Source organism: Geotrypetes seraphini, chromosome 9, assembly GCF_902459505.1.
Source record: "Geotrypetes seraphini chromosome 9, aGeoSer1.1, whole genome shotgun sequence".
Classification (NCBI taxonomy): Eukaryota; Metazoa; Chordata; class Amphibia; order Gymnophiona; family Dermophiidae; genus Geotrypetes; species Geotrypetes seraphini.
Genome location: NC_047092.1, coordinates 19,271,411 through 19,287,245, shown reverse-complemented (window position 1 = coordinate 19,287,245; position 15,835 = coordinate 19,271,411).

The following is a 15,835-nucleotide window of genomic DNA, read 5'->3' as shown; positions in this document are numbered from 1 at the left end:
TCCTTCCTTTCATGTACGAATCTTTCCTGCTCCTTGGCAAGGCTATTTCGAGAACAAAGGGAGACAGACGGACACACATACATAATCATATCTCCATGCAGGTATTTTTAAAAAAGAGAAACACTGCTTTTGTAGTGGGAGGGGGGGGGGGGGATGATTTTTCCATTGCTAGTACAGACTCAAGTCTACCATGGTGGAAGATGAGAAACAGCGCCACTGGGATAAATATAGAAAGTGTTTACCAGTCAGCTTTCAGAAAGGAGATCCCGCAGTGAGAGAAGAAACCCAGAAAACTGGTTGCATGGAATTCCTGGGCAGTAAGGGAAGTCAGACTGCATGCCTGGAATTCTGTCTTCCCAAGCCTGCAGGAAGTTCAGTGATTAGCATTGCACTGCAATTTAAGAATGAGAGAAAAACACTCCTCCTGATTCTAGCTCACATTCTTTCTTCATAAGTAAGACTAAAAGATTAGGAAGAAATTTGCTAAGGCTTTGCTCCTTGATTTCTCTCTCTCTCTCTCTGTTATGTTCTTCTTAACATGGATAGAACATCAACTATGCATCATTATAATTTATAGATTTTTAATATCGTATAGTGCAGTTAAATAAGGGACTCATACTTCAGCAAAAAGGAGAGAACTTTCACCAGGGGCCAGATTGCAGAATCTAATTTAGTAGAAAGATTATCATTCAGATTCTGGGAAAATCACATGTAAGGTGATGCATCTAGGAAAGAACAACAAAGAACATGAGTATAAGATGTTGGGGGTGACATTAGCCAAATGCGAACAAGAAAGGGATTTGGGGGTACTGATAGACAGAACCCTAAAGCCTTCGGCTCAATGCGCGGCGGCGGCTAAGAAAGCAAACAGGATGTTGGGCATGATTAAGAAGGGGATCACGAGTAGATCGGAAGAGGTCATAATGCCACTTTACAGAGCAATGGTCAGACCTCACTTGGAATACTGTGTCCAGCACTGGTCTCCATACCTTAAGAAGGATATAGCTCTGCTGGAGAAGGTGCAGAGGCGAGCCACGAACCTAGTCAAAGGTATGGAAAATTTGAGCTACAAAGAACGCCTCAGAAAACTGGGACTATTCACCCTCGAGAAGAGAAGATTGCGAGGGGATTTGATAGAGACTTTTAAAATATTAAAAGGATTTGATAAAATAGACCAGGAAACAGCATTACTAACATTTTCGGAGGTGACACGGGGTCATAGCCTGAAACTGAGTGGCGGCAGGTTTAGGACACATGTTAGGAAGTTCTGTTTCACACAGAGAGTGGTTGGCGCTTGGAATGCTCTCCCGGAGGAGGTTGTGGCGGAGACTACTGTTCCGAGTTTCAAGCGCAAGTTGGATGCACATCTTCTTGAAAATCATATTGAAGGATACGAGAAATCCGGGTCTCCTAAAAGGTGTACTTAAATGGACCACCGCGTGCGCGGATCGCCGGACAAGATGGACCTCGGTCTGATCCGGTGAAGGCATTTCTTATGTTCTTATGTTCTTAAAATTTGCCCTGGCGTCTCCTAGCCTCCTGAGTAGAACCTCGGCTTGATCTCTCCTACAGGAGATGACGCCCAAAGAAGCCAGGATCTCTACGCTGGGCTTTTTCTTCAACTGTCTTCAGGTAGCGTGCTTGGGTGGCTCGAGAGTTAGCAGCCCAATAATGGCATCCATCTTGTCTCCTTCTTAGAACATCAACAGGGCACCTTCCCAATGCACCAAGGCAGCTTCACTGGTCCCAACAGACAGAAGATCAAAACTTCTATCGCTCATGCCATGGCTCCTAGTGCTATAGGCTGGCACATTTTAAAATCTACTCCATCATCTTCCCTGGAGGAGTAGCCTAATGGTTGGTGCAGTGGACTGAGAACCTTGGGGAGTTGGGTTTGATTCCTACTGCAGCGCCATGTGTCCCTGAGCTCCAGGCTCAGAACTTATATTGCAAGCCCTCTAGGGACAGAGAAATGTAACTGCACACAGTATATGTATACTGCTATGATTGGACTACTGCTACTATTTATCATTTCTATAGCACTGAAAGGCGTATGCAGCGCTGTATATTTAACATGCAAGAGATGGTCCCTGTTCAGAAGAGCTTACAGTCTAGTTTGGACAGATAAGACATCTTGGGGTTGGTGAGATTCCTATGAGCGTCAGAGCAGTTACCACTGCTGCCGGCGCTAAAATCCATGCTATGCGTTCATAAAAGAGGGTGAATAATTGGCAGGATAAACGTGGAAAGGGGAAAAAGGAAATAACTAAATTTTATTCGTGATAGGAAAGAAAACAATAACAAAGAAAAACAACATGAGGGAAAAGAGAAGGGCTAATAAAAAAAAAAATTAAAATGATTCAAAAATAAATAAAAAGGCAATCAAACAGCTCTGAATTTGGCTATGGAGGTTTCATAGCAAAGATATGAAGATAAAGTATTCCATACGTAGGAGATGTTACATAAATAATAGATCTATGGATAGTATCATAAGTTATTTGATGAACTGACAGTACCAAAAGCAAATTTTGTTAACTTGACCTGAGGACAGAGCTTAGGCATTGGTGGAATGAGGCATTATGACATCACACTCTGAGCTCTAGAATGTTGCTACTTATGATTTTAAAGTAATTGAGGCTTGTGCAGATGAGGAAGGAGCTTAGGCATTGGTGGAATGAGGCATTATGACATCACACTCTGAGCTCTAGAATGTTGCTACTTAGGATTTGAAAGTGTTTGAGGCTTGCGCAGATGAGGACGGAGCTTAGGCATTGGTGGAATGAGGCATTATGACATCACAATCTGAGCTCTAGAATGTTGCAACTTAGGATTTGAAAGTGTTTGAGGCTTCTGCAGGTAAGGACGGAGCTTAGGCATTGGTGGAATGAGGCATTATGACATCACAATCTGAGCTCTAGAATGTTGCTACATATGATGTTACAGTGTTTGAGGCTTGTGCAGATGAGGACGGAGCTTAGGCATTGGTGGAATGAGGCATTATGACATCACAAGCTGAGCTCTAGAATGTTGCTACTTAGGATTTGAAAGTGTTTGAGGCTTGCGCAGATGAGGTCAGAGCTTACAGGAATGGGGCAGGGATAGAAAAAGAACTCACGGGGACGGGACAGGAAAATTAGTTCCCGCGGGGACAGGGAAAAATATGTCCCTGTGTCATTCTTTAATTTAGGCCTCATTTTCCTTGGGCAAAATGGGTATGCCTAAATGTTATGGCATGCAGGACAACTAAGTGTGAAACCATAAACCATGCATAACTTTTATAGAATCACACAAAGCGCCATCTTCATCAGCGTCACTATTTTAGGCACCGAATATTGAATATGATCCACAATGTGTTCGCTTAAAATAATTTTGCATATACAGGGTCTCCAGTGAATGCAGATTTATGTATTTATTTGGTTTTATAACTCGTCTTCCCCAAAGAGCTCAGAACGGGTTACAGTTTACAATTAAAGTTTTTCAATATATAGTTACATTCGTAGCCTTACAATAAAACATTACCTAGGTTATTCTCTAGACATTGCATAGTTTAGAACAGTGGTCTCAAACTCAACCCCTTTGCAGGGCCACATTTTGGATTTGTTGGTACTTGGAGGGCCTCAGAAAATATAGTTAATGTCTTATTAAAGAAATGATAATTCTGCATGAGGTAAAACTCTTCATAGTTTATACATCTTTCCTTTTGGCTAAGTCTTAATAATAATATTGTCATTTATAGCTAAAGAGACAGATGATCAAGAAACTGTTTTATTTTACTTTTGTGATTATGATAAACAGACCGAGGGTCTCAAAATAGTACCTGGCGGGCTGCGAGTTTGAGACCACTGCTATAGGCAAAGGCTCTTTACTCCTGCATTGTGATGTCATAGAACTTTATGGTTATGGAAACATAGTAACATGATGGCAGATAAAGGCCAAATGGCCTATCCACAGCATCCACTATCTCCTCCTCTCCCTATTGGCTAAGGCTCTTAACATTTGCATCTCCTCTTCCTATAGGCTAAGGCTCTTTACACCTGCATTGTGATGTCATAGAACTTAATGGTTATGGAAACATAGTAATAAATATTTGTCAAAAACGTATTGTAGATAATGGTTAGTAGCAGGGAATCATTCAAGCCACAAAAATACGAATTGCTGACATAACACAAACTGTATGAAAAATCATAATACAACGGAGGACACAAGTGCCCAAACCTATGCACATCATCACGGGTTTATAAAAAAACTCCGTATACATATAAATAAATAAATCAATTCTATTCATACAGAATCCATTTTTCTTCAAAACTTTTTTAGTGAAAGCAGTGTGCACAAAATTCAATGCATTATTCGTATCCAAGAAGGAGTGACCAGAATCCCAAACTTGACTAAATTATTAGCGAGGGCTACAGCTCAATTTCACTTCTGTAAGCGGTTGTGGAGGCGTGGAGCAAAGAATCACAATAACAGAGAAAATACACTCATCTGAAGGCGTAGAACTTCAAAAAAGGCTTTTAACTCCTAGTCCCGACAGGAAAGGCTTTCTGTTTCGCCAGGGAAGGCTACTTCAGGGGATCCATGCAGTGTCCAAATCTCTCCCCGCTTCTTACAACCAAACGATAGTGAAGCCGGCTCCTCTCAAAATGGTGCTGGAAACATAGTAACATGATGGCAGATAATGGCCAAATGGCCTATCCACAGCATCCACTATCTCCTCCTCTCCCTATTGGCTAAGGCTCTTAACATTTGCATCTCCTCTTCCTATAGGCCAGTGGTCTCAAACTCAAACCCTTTGCAGGGCCACATTTTTGATTTGTTGGTACTTGGAGGGCCTCAGAAAAAATAGTTAATGTCTTATTAAAGAAATGACAATTTTGCATGAGGTAAAACTCTTTATAGTTTATAAATCTTTCCTTTTGGCTAAGTCTTAATCATAATATTGTAATTTATAGCTAAAGAGACATATGATCAAGAAACTGTTTTATTTTACTTTTGTGATTATGATAGACATAACGAGGGCCTCAAAATAGTATCTGGCGGGCCGCATGTGGTCCCTGAGCCGCGAGTTTGAGACCACTGGTTTAGAGGAATCTTGGCTAGGTATAGGGTTTCGCAATTTTATGATTCCTTTTATGCATTCATGTAAGTTCTTTCAGGTGTGTTTTTCCTTTCCTCTTGCCATGGTGTCTATCCCTTGAGGCTCCTGCAGGGTCTCTCTGTTCTTGTGTGGTCTGATGATCCAGTGCGATCAGGGCCTGATAATTCTCCTTCATCACCTCCCTGTAAAGTTCTTTCTGTTCTTCATTTAAATATCTCCACTCCTCCTCATATTCGTGGTAGATATCCCCAAACCCCCTATTGGTTGAGTAGCTACTCTGGACAACAAAGGTTTTGCTTTTTCAACACTTTTGGGTATATCTTATAGATTTTTGGTTGCTGATCACGAAAATCATGTTTAAAATTATGTATCACATACCGTTTTATCAAAAAAGTACATTTTTACAATTTCTTGTTATACTTTCAGGCTAATGCAATTAATAATTAATAACTGCTGCCACGATTAAGGAAGGCATTTTTAATCATCAGACACGTCATCAATAATGAGAGATTTGATGTGTCTTCAATGATGAGAGATTTGAAGATCTGTTAATCAGGCCAGAGAAAATCGCTTGGAAAGCATTCAAGGATGTTGGTGAGAATTTTCTTGGCAGTTACAGAGCACCAAATTGTATTCAACTGGTTGGCAAACTTCTTAAAGCATACAAAACCACGAAGTGCAACATGTCACTGAAGTTGCACTTTCTGCATTCACATATGGACATCCTCCCCGCAAATCTTGGTGCAGTCAGCGACAGACATAGTGAAGGTTTCACCAGGACATTGCCACTATGGATAAAAGATATCAGGGCAACTGGAACCCATCAATGCTGGCTGACTATTGTTGGACACTGCAACGAGATGCATCGGCCATCGAGTACAAATGAAAATCAGCAGGGAAACAGTGCCAGTGGCCCCATCATCACAATGTCCAGTGGTTCAGGTGCTGCAAATGACAATAAACATGCAAAACAATTGATTATGGTGACTTTGTGAAGTACATATTGGGTCTGATTGTATAAATGACGTCTAGAAGGCGTTTATAGAATCAGGCCCATTGTGCTTGGCGAGCCCTCTGTAGACAGCCTTTGAAGCAATTAGGGCCAGATTCTATAAATGGCATAAGAACATAAGAATTGCTGCTGCTGGGTCAGACCAATGGTCCATCATGCCCAGCAGTCCGCTCACGCGGCGGCCCTCTGGTCAAATACCAGCGCCCTAACTGAGACTAGCCCTATCAGCGTACGTTCTGGTTCAGCAGGAACTTGTCTAACTTTGTCTTGAATCCCTGGAGGGTGTTTTCCCCTATGACAGACTCCAGAAGAGTGTTCCAGTTTTCTACCACTCTCTGGGTGATGAAGAACTTCCTTACGTTCGTATGGAATCTATCCCCTTTCAACTTTAGAGAGAGCCCTCTCGTTCTCCCTACCTTGGAGAGGGTGACCAACCTGCCTTTATCTACTAAGTCTATTCCCTTCAGTACTTTGAATGTTTCTTTTTTTTTTTTTTTTAATTTATTTATTTATAGAATTTTACAATATCACCAAGCATATACATCTTGTACAGTAAAGTGAGGTCAAACAACATACTAAACTGAAATTCCAAAATTAAGATATACCACAATCATAGTTCAATTGAAAAATAATAATGGATAAATAAAATAACAATATCCTAGCTGATCTCACACTAGTCCTCAAAATTATTGGATCCAAGATTGAAGAGTAGAACAAATGTAATTCAAATTAATTTAAAAGAAAAAGTCCATGTCTTACTAAAGTGCAGGGAGTTAACCTTCCATGGGCGCTGCTGTTGTTATTCCTTTTTCAAGACGTTTCCCAGAGAGAAAACCAATTAATTGAGATGGTTCTGTAAAAATATACTTCAATGATAAATATCTAACCACACATTTACATGGATATCTCAAGAAGAAAATGCCACCTATTTGAGTTACTCCAGGTTTTAAAAGTAGAAATTCTTTCCTTCTTTTTTGAGTCTCTCTAGAGACATCAGGGAAAATCTGAATGTGCTGTCCCAGGAAGTCTTTGGACCTATTTTTAAAGTAAAGTTTCATTATCCAATCCTTGTCTGGGGCCAAAGCGACAGACAACAAGAGAGTGGCTGGAACGGCCAGTTCTCTATCTGATTGTTCTAATATTACGGAAATGTCCAGTGACCTCTCCTGGGGTTCTTCAATTTTTTCTTCTTCAGATTGGGGTTTGGCAGGAAGATAATACACTCTTGTAAGAGGAGGTAAGGAACTTTCAGGAATTTCCAATATTTCCATAAAATACCTTTTCACCATTTCTCTAGGAGAAATTGACAGGATCTTTGGAAAATTTATAAACCTCAAATTATTAATTCGACCATTATTCTCCTGTGCTTCCAACTTCTTCCTGAGTATTATATTATCTTTAACCAACAAATCTTGATTTTGTTTCAGAAGCATTAGCTCCTTATTTGAATGTTTCGATCATGTCCCCTCTCAATCTCCTCTGTTCAAGGGAGAAGAGGCCCAGTTTCTCCAATCTGTCACTGTACGGCAACTCCTCCAGCCCCTTAACCATTTTAGTCCCTCTTTTCTGGACCCTTTCGAGAAGTACCGTGTCCTTCTTCATGTACAGCGACCAGTGCTGGACGCAGTACTCCAGGTGAGGGTGCCCCATGGCCTGGTACAGCGGCATGATAATCTTCTCCGATCTGTTCGTGATCCCCTTCTTTATCACTCCTAGCATTCTGTTCGCCCTTTTTGAGCATGGCGTGGGGAGCAGAGAGGTGCCAGTGCCAGTGGCCCCATCAAGACAGCTCTCGGGGCGGTCCGCCCCCCTGTCCCCCCCTTACTACGCCACTCCATCCCCATGTCATTCTTTAAGGAGAGAGGAAAGAATCAGAGTATGAATGGGCCCAGCCACTGACCCTCAAGCCTTGCATTGAAGAATACTGGTGTAGAAGGACAGAGGTTGAGCTAGACAGTGACACTAAAGAATGACATGGGATGGTTTCCTACGGTTATGGTATAGAAACATAGAAGCATTACAGAGCAGATAAAGGCCAAATGGCTCATCCACCATCATCTTCTCTCCCTAAGAGATCCCACATGCCTGTTCCATGCTTTCTAGAAGTCAGACACAGTCTTTGTCTCCACCACCTCTACCAGGAGACTATTCTATGCATCTACCACCCTTTCTGTAAGAAAGCATTTCCTTAGATTACTCCTGAGCCTATGTTATGTTAATCAGATTTTCTATCCCACCTTTACCTATTCAGTTCAAGGTCGGATTACATTAAAAGAGGTCGGGGTCAGTTACCCAGGAAGTTACAATAGACAGTTTGACATGGACATTCATTAGGTTGGCTGGTACAGGTAGATCAGAACTAATACTACTATTTATCACTTATATAGCGCTGAAAGGCGTATGAAGCGCTGTACATTTTGACCTTTATAGACGGTCCCTGCTTAGAAGAGCTCACAATCTAACTTGGACAGACAGACATGACATATAGGGTTGGGGAATGCAGAACCCAAGGTGAGAGGAGTTAGGAGTCATAAACACTCTCGAAGAGGTGGGCTTTTAACTGGGCCTTGAACACTACCAGAGACGGAGCCCGTTGTAAGGATTCGGGCAGCTTGTTCCAAGCGTATTGCCCAGCAAAGTAGAAGGGATGGAGTCTGGAGTTGGCAGTTGAAGACAAGGGCACAGGTAGGAGGGACTTACCAGCCGAGTGGAGCTCACGGTGGGGGAGGGGAGACGACACAGGAGGAGATAAGCCAAGAGAGATAGTAAGGGGCAGCTATTAATACAGTTAGGTCATAGTTACAAATACATAGTTATAAGCAGGTTATTGTTGGCTTTTTATTTTGTACCAGGAGTTGCATTACACAGTTTAGAAATGGGCTTTTACAATTATCATTTCAATTACAGTGTTCCCCTGGTCGTTCGCGGTCGGCGGTTTGCGGTCCCGGTCATTCGTGGTATTTTCTGACTGTGAACCGCCGACAAGGAGAGGGCAGCGGGAGAGGCAGGAGAGAGCGGCCAGAGCGCCACAAGTGCAGGAAATCACTCGCGGTACGCTCCGACCGCCTCTTCCTGTACTAAGTTGGGCCTTATCCAATCAGGAGTTGCTTTGACACGCAGCTCCTGATTGGATAAGGCCTGACTTAGTGCAGGAAAAGGCGGTCGGAGTGTACCGCGAGTGATTTCCTGCACTTGCGGCACTCCGGCTGCTCTCCTGCTGCCCTCTTCAGGCTCCCCCATGAAAAACCGTATTCGCAGTTTTTTGAGATTCGCGGGGGTTCCTGGAACGGAGTACTGTACTTCAGGATTGGCTCCCTTTCATGGTAGAAAAATGCTTTTAGAAGTTGTCTGAATCTGAGATAGCGGTCAGAAGATTGTAGTGTAAAGGGAAGTCAGTTTCAGCAGTTTGCTAATTGATATTGGATGGATAAGGTCATTTGTCTGGAATTTTAATTAGAGAAGATTTCTGGTGGAATATCTGTTGGAGGCACCCTGGAGTAGGACGGCCAACTCTATTAGGTAGTCGTGGACATTCCCTCTCAGGATCTTAAAGGCAGTGATGTCTAATTTAAACTTGATCCTTGTGGTTATGGGCAGCCAATATAGTTTCATATAATAGGGCCGTAGGTGTTCTGATTTCCAAAGTCCGCAGCTGCGTCTTACTGCTGCATCGTGAGCTAGTTGTAGACGCGATAGCAATGCTCGCCATTTTATGCCCTCTCACTCTGGCGTTTCCTTTCAATTGAAAGAGACTCACCTCATGTGTATTTATACCACAAAAGGAGAGTGAGAGAAAAGAAAGGCAATTGTCTACTGCCATACCGCCCTAGACAGAGCCAAAATGTCTTGGAGATGTATTTTTAATGCAGCCTCGAAATTAACACGGGGACCTATAAATGACTTAATATGCCTACACCAGCCCTGCTTAAAAGCAGTGGCTTACCTAGCATATGTCCAATAAAGTAAAGTAAACAAGAACAGCATAGACCAGTTCACCCAAAATGAAGGAAAAAGCCTCAGAAAGGGCCCTCCCACCTCACCAAAACGGCTTAAAGAGGCGGTCAAGCGGTCACCTCACTGGCAAAAAATCTTCATTACATGCTATGGCCCTTTTCTGCCGTCAATTTCTATATTTCTATGTTTCTATGTTCATGCCTTATGCTGTGCTGTGCAGTGCCAATAAACAATGAGGATAGAGGAAATTATTCCACTTATCTTGCTGATCGGTCTATGCTGCCCACACTCTCTCTGCCCCTTCCATCCACTGTCCACCCTCTCTCTCTTTCATATGGCATCTTCACTTTCTATGTCCCTTCAATAAACTGTATATCCTGTGTCCCTTCTCTCCTTTGCACATAATTCATTTCAACTTCAACCCCCTTTCCATTTTTCTGTCTCCACCCCCTCCCCTATTTGGCATCTCTCTCTTTCTCTTCCCCTTTCCTTCATTCCTTCCCACTCCACACCATGGTCCAGTAACTCTATCTCTATCTCCTTCCCTTCCCCCATGCCCTGGCATCTCTTCCTCCCCCTCCATGGTCTGGTATCTCCTTTCCTTTTTTTCCTTTCCCTCCCTTCCATGGACTTGGAATCTCTGGTTCCTCTCCCTTGCCTTCCTTCTCCCTCCTTTCCTCTCTCTCCCCAACTGGGTGCTGCAGCAGCATTTCTCTCCCCCTTCCTTGTGAAGCACCAGCATTTCTCTACACCCCCTTGTTTGTGCAGCATTTCTACCCCCCTTCCCTGTGCAGCATTTCTACCCCCCTTCCCTGTGTAGCAGCAACATTTCTCTACCCCCTCTTCCCTGTGCAGCACCAACATTTCTACCCCATTCTCTGTTCAGCAGCAACATTTCTATCCCCACTTCTGTGTGCAGCAGCAACATTTCTGCCCCCCTTCCCTGTGCAGCAGCAACATTTCTACCCCCCTTCCCTGTGCAGCAACATTTCTACCCCCTTCCCTGAACAGCAGCAACATTTCTACCCCCTTACCTGTGCAGCAGCAACATTTCTACCCCTCTTCCCTGTGCAGCAGCAACATTTCTGCTCCCCTTCCCTGTGCAGCAGCATTTCTACCCCATTCCCTGTGCAGCAGCAACATTTCTACCCCCCTCCCTGTGCAGAAGCAACATTTCTACCCCCCTTCCCTGTGCAGCAGCAACATTTCTACTCCCTTCCCTGTGCAGCAACATTTCTACCCCCCTTCCCTGTGCAGCAACATTTCTACCCCCCTTCCCTGTGCAGCAGCAACATTTCTACCCCCTTCCCTGTGCAACAGCAACATTTCTACCCCCTTCCCTGTGCAGCAGCAACATTTCTACCCCCATTCTCTGTGCAGCAGCAACATTTCTACCCCCCTTCCCTGTGCAGCAGCAACATATCTACCCCCCTTCCCTGTGCAGCAGCAACATTTCTCTTCCCTACTCAGCATTTCTGGCCGGTTCCTTGCTGCAGCCGGTTTTCTATTCAATGTCGCGGGTGTCAACACCTTGCGCGATCTGTGGCTGCATCGGAAGCCTTCTCTTTGACATCGTGACATCAGAGGGAACGCTTCTGATACAGCTGCGGATCGCACGATGAGCCGACGGCCGCAGATTTGAGCAGGGGAGCTGGCCAGAAGCGAAACAAACGCCAGAAGGAGCAGAAGCTGGGCCGCGGACACTCCTGTTTACAGTTTACTGCCGCTACTGCTGGTTAAGGAAAGCAGCAGCGGCAGAATAGGGAGGGTGGCCGGCTGTGCACCCCCTTGGGGCGCGCACCCGGGGGTGGACCGCCCCTCCCCCACCCCCCCTTGGTATGCCACTGCTTAAAAGCCTCAAAGATGAAGAAAAAGACAGCCTGTTCCCCTCCTGTTTGGAAAAGAGGAGGGGATATGATAGAGGTCTACAAAATACTGAGTGGCGTAGAATGATAAAAAGTGAATCAATGTTTTACTCTTCAAAAAGTACAAAACTAGGGAACGCTCGATGAAGCTACGTTAAAAATGAATAGGAGGAAATATTTTTTCACTCAAAGAATAGTTACGCTCTGGAACTTGTCGCAAGAGGAAGTGGTTCTAGCGATCTAATCTAATCTAATCTTCAGTTGATATACCAGGTCATCTCCCGAGGGAGCTCGACTCGGTTCACAAATGATTAAGATCAGAGTGACACAGAATTTGAACCTAAAAAGTTTTTAAATCTTTCCGGAATTGTTGTAGTATATCTAGGTTTAAAAAGGCTTTAGCCAAGTTCCTGGAGGAAACATCCAGAGTCTGCTATTGAGAATGACATGGGGGAAGCCATTGCTTGTCCTTGGGATCAGTAGCATGGAATCTTGATACTCTTTGAGATTCTGGAATCTTGCTAATATTTGGGATTTTTCTCGGTTCTTGTGACCTAGATTGGCCACAGCTAGAAACAGGAAACTGGGCTAGATGGACCATCGGTCTGACCCAGTATCGCAATTCTTATGTTCTTAAGATCAGATCAAGAATTCCAATAGCCAATGTAGTTTTGGTAAGAGGATAGTGATGTGATCCTTCCCCTTGTGGTCCTCTATAATTCGTACAGCTTTTGATTAGCTGAGCCTGAAATATTATTGCCATGTCTTAACGATACTGGATTGTCAGGTAAGGTATTGTGATGGTTTCCAGCTTTTTAAAACGTCATTAGAATGTTAGCAAGAACGATCAGTTCTCCAAGTAGTAACTTCCGAGCCATGGCGTTCTGCAGGGATCGCCTCTGTCCCGTTTTCTTTAATATGTGCTGATGCTCACTGAGTAAATTGTTGCAGACAACGGGAATGAAATGTTTTATTTATGTAGACAATATTCAAATGATCTTCCTTATTCAACATTCTTTGGAAGAATGTTATGAATTTCTGACAGCTTGTTTAGACAAGAAAACGCACTGGATGAAGGCCCCTTTTTCAAAATTAAAAATAAATAAGAACATAAGAACATAAGCAATGCCTCTGCTGGGTCAGACCTGAGGTCCATCGTGCCCAGCAGCCCGCTCACGCGGCGGCCCCAACAGGTCAAGGACATGTGCAGTGATCCTCTATTTATACCCTTCTGTCCCCCTTTCCAGCAGAAAATTGTCCAATCCTTTCTTAAACCCCAATACCGTACTCTGGCCTATTACATCCTCTGGAAGCGCATTCCAGGTGCCCACCACACGTTGGGTAAAGAAGAACTTCCTAGCATTCGTTTTGAATCTGTCCCCTTTCAACTTCTCTGAATGCCCTCTTGTTCTTTTATTTTTTGAAAGTATGAAGAATCTGTCCCTCTCTACTCTCTCTATGCCCTTCATGATCTTGTAAGTCTCTATTATATCCCCTCTAAGTCTCCTCTTCTCCAGGGAAAAGAGTCCCAGTTTCTCTTTCTATCTCTCTCTCTCTTTCTTTCTTTCTATCTATCTCTTTTTCTGTTTCTCTCCCTTTCTCGTTCTCTCTCTTTCTGTTTCTCTCCCTTTCTCTCTCTTTCTGTCCCTCTCTACTCTCTCTATGCCCTCCATGATCTTGTAAGTCTCTATCATATCCCCTCTATGTCTCCTCTTCTCCAGGGAAAAGAGACCCAGTTCCTCCAATCTTTCTCTCTCTATCTCTCTCTATTTCTGTCTCTCTCCCTTTCTCTCTCTCTTTCTTTCTAGCTCTCTCTCTCTATATTTCTCTCTGTCTCCCTTTCTCTCTCTCTTTCTGTCCCTCTCTACTCTCTCTATGCCCTTCAAGATCTTATGTCTCTATCATATCCCCTCTAAGTCTCCTCTTCTCCAGGGAAAAGAGACCCAGTTTCTCCAATCTCTCAGCGTATGAAAGGTTTTCCATCCCTTTTATCAGACGTGTCGCTCTCCTCTGAACCCTCTCGAGTAACGCCATATCCCTCTTAAGGTACGACGATCAATATTGGACGCAGTATTCCAGATGCGGGCGCACCATCGCCTGATACAGCGGCAGGATAACTTCTTTCGTCCTGGTTGTAATACCCTTCTTGATTATACCTAGCATTCTATTCGCTCTCTTAGCGGCCGCTGCGCACTGTGCCGTCGGCTTCATTGTCATGTCCACCATTACCCCCAAGTCCCTTTCTTGGGTACTCTCATTTAATAACATCCCTCCCATCATATAGTTGTACCTCGGGTTTCTGCTTCCCACATGCAATACTTTACATTTCTCAACGTTGAATTTCATCTGCCATCTGGTCGCCCATTCCCCTAGTTTGCTCAAGTCCCTTTGCAATTCTTCGCAGTCCTCTTTAGTCCGAGCTCCACTAAATAGTTTGGTGTCGTCCGCAAATTTTATTATCTCACACTTCGTCCCTGTTTCTAGATCATTTATGAATATATTAAATAGCAGCGGCCCAAGCACCGAGCCCTGCGGAACACCACTCGTGACCCTCCTCCATTCTGAGTAGTGGCCCTTCACCCCTACCCTCTGTTTCCTACCCGCCAACCAGTTTCTGATCCATCTATGTACGTCTCCTTCCACTCCATGGTTCTTCAGTTTCCGGAGTAGACGCTCGTGTGGCACCTTGTCAAAGGCTTTTTGGAAATCCAGGTATATGATGTCTCCTCTGTCCATCTGTTTGTTAATTCCTTCGAAGAAGTGCAATAAGTTAGTTAGGCTTTGATCTTCCAGGTGTGTGTGTGTGTGGGGGGGGGGGGGGAGACATCCTATTCCTAAAAGGAGTCCTGTCATTGGAGACAAGGAAATACCATTGTATTCAGTAATTCAAAGCCTGGGAGCTTTGATGGATTCCTCATTGTAAATTGAGCTACAGATTAATCAGACTATTAAATCTTGATTTTGCAAATTGGAAATTATTATGACAAATTTGGGAATACTTTCTTTCTTTTTCTTTTTTTAATGAACTACAACTGATAGTTTAAGCCTTGATTTCTTCCTGATTTGATTATTGTAATAGTCTTTATCTTAGTTTGCCAAAAAGACTTTTGGGTAGAGTACAGTCAGTTTAGAATACAGCTGCTAAAATTATATTACACAAGAGCAAATATGACAGAGCAATACTTTTATTTATAACTTTATTTTGGCTACCCGTGTGTGCATGTGTATGTTTGTTCTTTGTATTAGAGAATGACATGGGGACAAATTTTTCCCCCTCCCCATGGGAACTCATTTTCCCATCCTCTTGAGTTCTTTTCCTGCCCCATTCTTGCACGCTCCGTCCTCATCTGCACAAGCCTCAAATACTTTAAAATCCTAAGTAGCAACATTCTAGAGCTCAGATTGTGATGTCATAATGCCTCATTCTACCAATGCCTAAGCTCCGTCTTCATCTGCACAAGCCTCAAACACTTTAAAATCCTAAATAGCAACATTCTAGAGCTCAGCTTGTGATGTCATAATGCCTCATTCCACCAATGCCTAAGCTCCGTCCTCACCTGCACAAGCCTCAAACACTTTAGAATCCTAAGTAGCAACATTCTAGAGCTCAGCTTGTGATGTCATAATGCCTCATACCACCAATGCCTAAGTTCCATCCTCATCTGCACAAGCCTCAAACACTTTAAAATCATAAGTAGCAACATTCTAGAGCTCAGATTGTGATGTCATAATGCCTCATACCACCAATGCCTAAGCTCCATCCTCATCTGCACAAGCCTCAAATACTTTAAAATCCTAAGTAGCAACATTCTAGAGCTCAGATTGTGATGTCATAATGCCTCATTCTACCAATGCCCGAGCTCCGTCCTCATCTGCACAAGCCTCAAACGCTTTAAAATCATAAGT